This window comes from Gymnoscopelus braueri (assembly GCF_963280865.1).
Source record: "Gymnoscopelus braueri genome assembly, chromosome: 8".
NCBI lineage: Eukaryota > Metazoa > Chordata > Actinopteri > Myctophiformes > Myctophidae > Gymnoscopelus > Gymnoscopelus braueri.
The window spans coordinates 47,482,768-47,492,871 of NC_137609.1; the positions used below are offsets into that span (position 1 = coordinate 47,482,768).

The following is a 10,104-nucleotide window of genomic DNA, read 5'->3' on the forward strand; positions in this document are numbered from 1 at the left end:
CTAACTGTGGTTTTCCACAGCGACACAGATCTTCCCTGGTAACATCTTCAGAGACGGACCATCATCATGGAAATTATGAATGTATGGAAACAGTCTCTCAGTGAAAGTGTGTGTGAAGGTGTGTAGGTGTGTGCTAGAATCAGGATCAGAGAAGGACAGCTGTCCTCTGTCCCAGTCCAGCTGCACTCTGATCCTCTGGGGTTTCTGATTCACTGAGAGAACAGTGCTCATATAACCAGACCCTGATGGGGAGAATGCTGTGTATTCACCCTCACAGAACATTATAAACCAGTCTTCATTCCCTGTGTCTCCCTTCCTCTGGATAGACTCCACACACACACCTATGTTCCAGCTTTTATTGTCTCCAACCTCAACATCCCAGCTGTGAGACCCTGAGTTAAAGCCCTCAGAACCCAGGACTTGGCGCCAGTGGTCAAAACCCTCTCTGGGTTGTCAGGAAGCTGCTGCTCCTCTTCTACATGTCTCACACTGGTCAGATCATCAGACATTATGAGTACTGGATGAGCAGTGTTGGGGTCCAGGATGACAGGAGAGTAGGAGACAATGTCCTTCATCTTGTCCCAGACTCTTGAAGCTCAGGTTCTTCAGGTGTTTGGCCTCGTCTATCAGCGCTCCTGAGACCGGCGGTGGGTCCTGCAGGGTGAGCTGGACTCCCTCCATCGTGGTCTTGTAGTTCTGCAGGAATGAGACGTGGTCGTCGGCTCTCAGCTGGTCCTCAGCAGCTTGGATTGCATTGGAGAGGCTTTCCATTTCTCTGCTCAGACCCTCAATCCTCTCCTTCATCTCCTGACTCTTCTGAGCCTCTTCCTCCCGCAGAGCGGCGATCCTGGCCTCCTCTTCCTCCTGTAGGAACCGACGAATATTCTGAAACTGTTCCTTAATCTGCGTCTCTGTGTTCCTGGCCTGAACCTTGATGTAATTTTCTGTTTCATCGTAATCTGTTTTAACTTCATCAAAGACCTCCAGTTTCTCCTTTAAAATCTTCAGTGATTCCTGGACATTCTGTTTGAAACGTCCAGACGCTTCGTCCACGGGTAAGAACTTGTGTCCGGGGTGTTTCTCTGAATCTCGACACACAACACACACCGGCTGTTGGTCGTCCAGACAGAAGAGCTTGAGCTTTTCACCGTGTGCGGTGCAGAGGACCTCAGAGCTCACCGAAGAGGAGCTCCGGCCTTTCTCCTTCAAGAGATTCTCACACAGGTTCTTCAGCGCAAAGTTTGTATGAGGATGGTCCTTGGAGGATCTCCTCTGACAAACAGGACATTCTTTTTTTGGTCTTTCCGTCCACCATTCCTGCAGACAGTCTTTGCAGAAGCTGTGGCCACAGGACAGCCCAACGGGATGTTTAAAGATGTCATGACACACAGGACAGGTCAGCTCCTCTTCCTGACCAGTCAAACAGGAAGCCATTTTGTCTGCCGGTCACACGCCTGATCTGGAATGTTCTCTGAGGCTGTTACACCATGCAGAGGAATACTAGAAGACAAAACAACAATAACATTATGAGTATCAATAGTATTAGTATTAGTAGTTATGATTCTAGTATTCATAGTAACAGTAATAGTTTTAGCACTTTTTAATAATCTTCCTGTTCTTACCTCAGTGGAGAATGTAGCAGAAAACAGTCTGTCGGTCTTCCAGGTTGTTCAAATGATCTGTCTGTCTATTAATTGATCTATTTATTGATCGATTGATATTTTCCTCTCGGTTTGTTTTTCGTGTCGCATCAGTCTGTCTCTGACTGACGAGTGAATCTCAGTCTGAAAAAAGGCTGAACGACTAAACAAGGAAATGGACTTTGATTCATTTTCTTCTGATAACAGTTATGATAACAGTTATGACACACACACACACACACACACACACACACACACACACACACACACACACACACACACACACACACACACACACACACACACACACACACACACACACACACACACACACACACACCAATGAATCAAAGTTCATTTTCTTGTAGATGACTGGTTGTACTGTTGCTCCCAAGCATAAATAAATGTTTATTATAACATTTGCCCAATACTAATCCTAACCCTAACCTTATAGTGTAAGCCTAAAGGCGGTTACACACCGGCGAATATGCGAATATACGCAAAATTCGGACTCGTTCCGAATAATTAAAAGACGCTTTTGTCGCTCCGCGAAACTGATGTGGAAGCTTGCATTGACTTTATAAGGTTTGAAAATATATATATATTATTCGCATGAAAAAAAAAGGAAAAGTACAAAAGTATTGGCATCAAAATGTACTTAAAGTACCAAAAGTAAAAGTACTAAATATTTGAAAATAGCCGATCTACAAGCTCACAACGCGTCGCGTTGTGAGCTTGTAGATCTGCTATTTGAAAATAGCCGAGGTATAAAATAGGGCTAAAGTGGTTAATGTATGTTTCATTATATCATAGTTTATATCTGAAAAGTAACTAGTAACTAAAGTTTTCAAGTAATTGTAGTGGAGTAAAAGTACAATATTTGCCTCTGCGATGTAGTGGAGTAGAAGTAAAAGTATTGGAAATTGGAAATACTCAAGTAAAGTACAAATACCTCAAAATCGTACTTAAGTACAGTACTTTAAATGTACTTTGTTACTTTCCACCACTGGCCGTCACTAGTAACACACATACGTGCGTGCGTGCGTGCGTGCGTGCGTGTGTGCCTGCGTGCGTGCGTGCGTGCGTGCGTGCGTGCGTGCGTGCGTGCGTGCGTGCGTGCGTGCGTGCGTGCGTGCGGGCGTGCGTGCGTGCGTGCGGGCGGGCGGGCGGGCATGCGTGCGTGCGTGCACCTCTACCTCCTGGGCAGAGATTAATACAATTTCCAGAAATCAGAATCACCTTATATTTCTGGTGTGGTTTGCCAGGGTGCTGTTCATCATCGCTGTGAGATGAGACAATAAGGCTGTGTGTCCTTGACCTCTGACCCCAGCGTGTGTCACACTGCACAAAGACTGATGCACAAGGCTTCGTAATGTCACCGAGCCCCCTGCTCTGTCACAAGGTTATTATTATATCAAAACTGAAAGGAAAAACTAGACAATTCAATGGAAAATAAAATCTATTAGTTGATTAAATAAATAAAAATAAAGCTTGTATGAAAATGTTTAAATACATTGAAATTAAAATATCGAAATAGTGTATTGAATAAATAATAATAATAATAATACATAATATGGATGCCTCATCTCCTACAATTCCAAGTACTTGTCAGGGTGGGGGGTCCCCAGTTAAAAAATGTTTCTTTTGGGGGGTCCCCAGTTCAAATATGATTATTTTGGGGGGTCCACAGTTCAAATATGATTATTTTGGGGGGTCCCCAGTTCAAATATGATTATTGTGGGGGGTCCACAGTTCAAATATGATTATTGTGGGGGGGAGAACACTGTTCTAATAGATGCCACGCTGGGCAAGACCTATAGCCGGTTGAGCGTCTAAACAGAAGTACCGGAAGTATCGCCTAAGGAAATGTTTACATTCTCTGTGAATGAAACAAGTGTTGTGATTGGTCGAAAAAGATTGTTGCCGGGGAAACATGTATGACGGAAGTCCCGCCCCTATAGACACTCTCTGCATTAGGTCATGACCAGGCATTACTCTTCACAGATGAAATTAGAAAATGTGCTCCTCGGAGCACAGGTCTCCGCCAGGCGAGGTGGTAAAAGAAAGTACTGTTCCTGATTAATCCTGTCTTACCTATTTATATTACATAATTGTGATGTCACGTGAAGCTTGACCAATGTTAGCTGTGTGCGGACGGACACACACACGGACGGACAGAGGGTAAAACATACTCTCCACCATGCCTTCGGCCTGGCGGAGACAATGACTGTAGTTCCTTGTTGGGAAGGCTTCGCTTGCTTGTGAATTAATGCAATTCTTTACTGAGTTTGGCTGAAAGCAGTATGGACCTATAAAGCTAGAAATGTAACTGGGATTTTAAGGTTGGTTGACTGTTGGTTTGTTTTATTCTCTGGGAAATCTGCATCTACAGCAGTTCCACTGTGTGACTAATGCCTTTGTAGATTTGATTGTATTTCTATACTGACGTTTTTATAGGTGTTTCTGTAGGTTTGTGTAGCATAGTCATTCTACAAGCAAGTCAGTGGATTCATTCGGCTGGTTTCACAGAGTTAGGAGTTTGTGTAAATACACTGTGAAAACATTCAATGTGTTGATATCAAAAAAAGTAAAGTGCTTCTCTACTTTAAGTAAACATTTCACTGAGCAACTTTGAGTTGTAGCGGAGTGATTATTTGACCACGAGTATATTGTAGTATATTCGAACTGAGTCATAAGTATCCAAAAGTACAGATACTCGAATACATTTTACTGAACTACAGTACTCAAGTGAATCGTCTGTCGGGTGAAAAACCTGTACAAAACTGTTACTTTTCAGGATAAAAATTAATAAATAATCAAAAGTAGCAGATCTACAAGCTCAAAACGCATAGCTTTGCGCTGCTTCGTGCCGCGGTTTCAAGCTTGTATATCTGCTACATTTGATACTTTTGTGTGACGCTCTATATGTTCAAGTAGGGCGTTAATTTACGATGTGGAGATAAGAGGTTTCTGCCCGACAGCAAGGAAATTCGCTACTGTCCACCACTGACCACGAATCGCTGTTGTGGACTGGACTTAAAACTACATTCTGTAGTTGTTGTTGTTTTTCAGTGGTGGGTGGTGGTGGTGGTGGATCTGCATTTGCATGGGGGGGGGGCTTTCCTGACTCCACCAACCGAAACATCACACAAGACAACTTTGAGTTTCCCAAACATACAGTAGTAACACATGAGAAACCAAAACCACACCCGACGCAGCTTCACTGAATTCTGTCTATTTTGGAGCTCCCCAAAGATAACTTTGGCCTTCCTTCTGTATTACTGATAAGAAACTAATCCAGCAGCACAATTCAGCCTTTTCAGGGCTCCGTAAAAAAATAAAATATAACTTTGAATTTCAAACTCTCTCTCTCTCTCTCTCTCTCTCTCTCTCTCTCTCTCTCTCTCTCTCTCTCTCTCTCTCTCTCTCTCTCTCTCTCTCTCTCTCTCTTTGCCAAGCGTGCCTCTGTTCTGTCCTGATAAGGAATGCGCTTATCAAAGGAAAAGAGAGAGAGAGAAAAAAAGGATGATGTGTGTGTGGTTTAATATGAGACAGAGTGACATCCTTAATCTGGGAAGACGAGGTGTTGATGAATGCTAGTGTGCTGTTTTATCCAGAACACGAACGCGCCTCATGAGGTATACTGTATGTCGACGCTGTCGGAACAGAAACCTTATATCTCCAATATTTCTATGCACAAAAGTAGCAAAAATAAATATTTTCACTATTCCATTTTGTGCTTTTTACCCCTTTTTTTCTCCCCAATTTAGTCGTTATGCCAATTGAATATTCCTCCCTGAAGTCCGCGCACACATTTGTGTGTTGCCACTGCTGTTGTATAACCACTGCGCCACCCGAAGTGAAAGTGGTTTAAGTCTTTCTGTGGGGTTTATAAATAATTGAACCAATGAAAAGGTATTAACAGGATCGTGTGTCCAGTGGTGGAAGAAGTACTCAGATATTTTACTTAAGTAAAAGTAGCAATACCACAATATGAAAATACTCTGTTACAAGTAAAAGGCCTGTGTTCAAAATGTTACTTGTGTACAAGTACAAAAGTGTTGGCATCAAAATATACTTAAAGTACCAAAAGTAAAAGTACTAGAATGTTTGAAAATAGCAGATATACAAGCTCACAACACGTCGCGATGCTACGTGCTGTGAGCTTGTAGATCTGCCACTTTCAAATAACCAATGTGTAAAATAGGGCTAAAGTGGTTAATATATATGTTTCATAATATCATAATTTATATCTGAAAAGTAACTAGTAACTAAAGTTCTCAAATAATTGTAGTGGAGTAAAAGTACAACATTTGTAAAAAGTATTGGAAATACTCAAGTAAAGTACAAATACCTCAACATTGTACTGAGGTACGTTCAGTTACTTCCCACCACTGCGTGTGACTAAATAATAAACTACATTGGATCCATTGGAGCACAGGTTCATGTTTTTTTTCATTTCATGAAAAGGAACAGTTTTGGACATATACAAGGTTTCCGCCAGACATGGCCGATATACGATGGTAGATACAGTATAGCGTAGTACAGCCCCACAGCGTACACTCACTGCTAAGTTGATAACGTCCCACCTCGACACTTTAATCGGATGGTTTTCTGGGTGGCAGAATAGATTAAAACCGATTGACACAACAAGCATGAAAAAGTAGAAATCTACAGATAAAAAACTAATCCTATGAGGTATAAAATGTAATCTAACAGAGTACATCACGTCTAGAAGAGTCTGTCTAACTGTCCTGTTTGGGGGTGGGGTGTGGAGTATTTATTTAATCCAAACTGTACAAGTAGAAGTTTGGAAAGTGGTGGAAAGTAACTCTATACATGTACTCAAGTACTGTACAGGAAAGTAAAGGAACATTTTGAGGTACAGTACTTTTACTTTACTTGAGTAATGTCAATTTCTCAAAACCTTTTACTCCACTACATCTCAGAGGCAGATTTTTGTACTTTTTACTCCACTACAATCATTTAAAAACGAGTTACTTATTTTTCACAAAACATGCATAATGAAGCGTTAAGCCCTATTTTATACAAAGTCTATTTGAAAAGTGCCGATCTACAAGCTAATGCAATGTAACACATTGTGAACTTGTAGATCTGCTACATTTTGAAATATTTTGACAAATTCTGACCGACCCGGGGTAGGCCGGGACAGACGGACGGACGGGCGGATATACAGTATGAGCATATCGGTTGGATTGGCGGTTCTGGACAACTCCACATATTATGTGCTGCTTTCCCAATCGGATGATTTTGATTCTGTTATGAGGTCCTCTGATCCAGCCTGACAGGATATGAATAACAGCAGAGCATATGATACAGAGCACAGACTGATATGAGCAGACAGATACAGTCACATTGTGTTGCATATTGTATCAGATACAGTTACATTGTGTTGCATATTGTATCAGATACAGTTACATTGTGATGCATATTGTATCAGATACAGTCACATTGTGTTGCATATTGTATCAGATACAGTTACATTGTGTTGCATATTGTATCAGATACAGTCACATTGTGTTGCATATTGTATCAGATACAGTTACATTGTGATGCATATTGTATCAGATACAGTCACATTGTGTTGCATATTGTATCAGATACAGTTACACTGTGATGCATATTGTATCAGATACAGTCACATTGTGGTGCATATTGTATCAGCTTTGCTGAGAGCCTGACTCAGCCGTGCTGCAGACTCCTGGCTCTTGTAGCTATTATCCTGAGCCGATGCAATGACACCGCATTCACAAACCAAGTGATTATTATCACGGCACCTCCTCTTGTCTGTCAGTGACCTCCTCTCCTCTCCTGTCTCCTCTGCTATCCTATTATTACACTCAGCACGGGTACAAGTGCAGGGATGTCCTTCGGGGCCGCGTTTGTTTAGTTGGCCCGGGCAGCAAACAGACAGCGATTCGGCACAAAGCCTCCTTCAGTGTAAAACGGAGGGGCCTCTTGGGGCGGCACTGTGGCTGAGTGTGTGGAGTGGCTGACGGGGGAATCCGAAGGTCACTGGTTCGTCCGATGGTTCGCCCTGTTTAAAGTGTCCATGAGCAAGACACTTAACCCTTACCTTGCACACAAGCTCACACACACACACACACACACACACACACACACACACACACACACACACACACACACACACACACACACACACACACACACACACACACACACACACATTACACACCCAACCGTACACAGTACACACTCATGCCATCACACACAATGTTACACAAGCGTACGCACAACCTTAGCGCTGGAGCAGCAGCCTATGCGTATTCACAACACATTAGCTGATTAAACATTTGTCACAATGCCGCTGTGTGCACACACACGTGTGTGTGTGTGTGTGTGTGTGTGTGTGTGTGTATACATATGTGACACACAGCCCTTTGCCTATGCTTTAAAAGCACTGCTATACTGACCACCCTACTACTATACCCCCCCAGTACTGTAATGAAGTACAATTTATGAGGTACTTTTACTCGAGCATTATCTTCTTTGGATGCTTAATACTTCTACTCCATTACATATCAGAGGCAAATATGGTACTTTTTTATTGGACCACAATTATTTGTATTTTACAATTATTTTAGTATTTGTATATTGTGGTATTGATAATTTAACTTTAGTGAAAAATCGGAGTACTTCTTCCACACGCACACACACACACACACACACACACACACACACACACACACACACACACACACACACACACACACACACACCCACCCATGGATCAATCGCCTGCCATCCAATTTAGACTTTGGCCAAGGGTTTCCATCGATCTAGGCTGTGCTTTTTCTACAAGACTCTGACTCTCCATGTGAACGCATGGCCTGAACCCAGCCATGCCTGACCCAGTGTGTGTGTGCGTGCGTGTGTGCGTGCGTGCGTGCGTGCGTGCGTGCGTGCGTGCGTGCGTGCGTGCGTGCGTGCGTGCGTGCGTGCGTGCGTAAGTTAGTTAGTATGTGTGGGGGTGGGAGCATAGCGACACATAGCGACACGTTGAGAGCTTGTAGATCTTTTTCTGGAAAATCTTAGAATTTTGGGGGTAAAATTACAATGTAAAAATATGTACTTTGTAATTTGTCTTGTAATCTTTAATACTTAAGTATTTATTTTAAAGTATGCACTTTTTAACATTTCAATCTTTCTTTAAGGAAGTACTCCATATCTATATCTTTGACTCAAGTAGTGGGGTTGAGTACTTTGTCCACCACTCTGCCTGTGTGCGTGCGTGCATGTCTGTCCTCGTAGGATCATAATCCGAGTTGGAAGTGTTGATGTTTCAAAGAGAGGAGAGAGGAGGGGGGGGGGGGGGTGCAGGTATAGGGGTCTGAGGACCTGATGAGCGGATGATGAGACGTGTGGAAGGAGAGAGAGCGTGATTGAGGCGAAATTGAAATAAAGCTGGAGAGGGTAGGATTTAAAAAAAAGTTTAAATGAAGGGATATAAAAATTGAGAGGTGTAAATGAGAAAGCGAGCCAGATAGAGAACGAGAGATGGATGATGAGAGGCAGAGGTTGGAAGAAAGGGAGAGAGGAGAAAGGAAGGAGATTGTGAGAGTGTGAGAGACAGAGAGACAGAGAGAGATAGAGACAGACAGAGAGAGAGAGAGATAGAAAGAGAGAGAGAGAGAGAGAGAGAGAGAGAGAGAGAGAGAGAGAGAGAGAGAGATGTAATGGGATGGGATTTGCTCCAACCCAGTTCGCCACAATGAGATTCCACAGCACAGTGCAATGAAGAGCTCTCTCTCTCTCTCTCTCTCTCTCTCTCGCTCCCTCTCTCTCTACCTCTGTCTCCCTCTTTGTCTCTCTCCATTTCTCTCCCCCTCTCCCTCCCTATATCTCTCTGTTTCTCTTTCTCTATTTCCAGCTCCCTCTCTCCATCTCTCTTCCCTCCCTCCTCTCTCCCCCCTCTCCATCACTCTATTTTCTCTCTCCCCCTCTTTATCTCTCTTTCTCTTTCACTTTCTCTTTCTCTTTCTCCATCTCCCCCTCTCCCCCTCTCCCACTCCCTTTCTTTCTCCCCCCGCCCCTCTCTCTCTATCTCTCTCAGTCTCTCCATTCCCATGCTGTGCTCAGCTCATGTATTGACAGCAGTGAATCAGCAGCAGCAGCATCAGATCATAGCCTCACATAAACGTGCACCGCAGCCTTCCAGAGAGTAAACAGCTCAGCTTCACACCCAGACCTGATGTTTACCACCTGATTACCTCCCCCGGGTCCGCTGCGCGCATCACACAGGTCAAAGTGTGGGCGAGAAAATCAACCCCACAGCGCGCACACACACACACACACACACACACACACACACACACACACACACACACACACACACACACACACACACACACACACGCGCACACACACACGTTTGTACTATACTGTAGTTGTGAAGACACAGGATTTCAGTATGGCAATTTTA

At 43.3% G+C, this 10,104-nt stretch overlaps 1 pseudogene across 1 annotated transcript; it reads right to left on the reverse strand.

Annotated features, from left to right (window-relative positions):
* Positions 1–1,695, reverse strand: LOC308090891 (zinc-binding protein A33-like; annotated as a pseudogene). The gene is made up of 2 exons (XR_013935097.1): positions 1,623–1,695; positions 1–1,500 (listed from the first exon to the last, which is right to left on the reverse strand). The product of XR_013935097.1 is annotated as a zinc-binding protein A33-like (transcript).
* Positions 1,696–10,104: the final 8,409 nt, after the last annotated feature.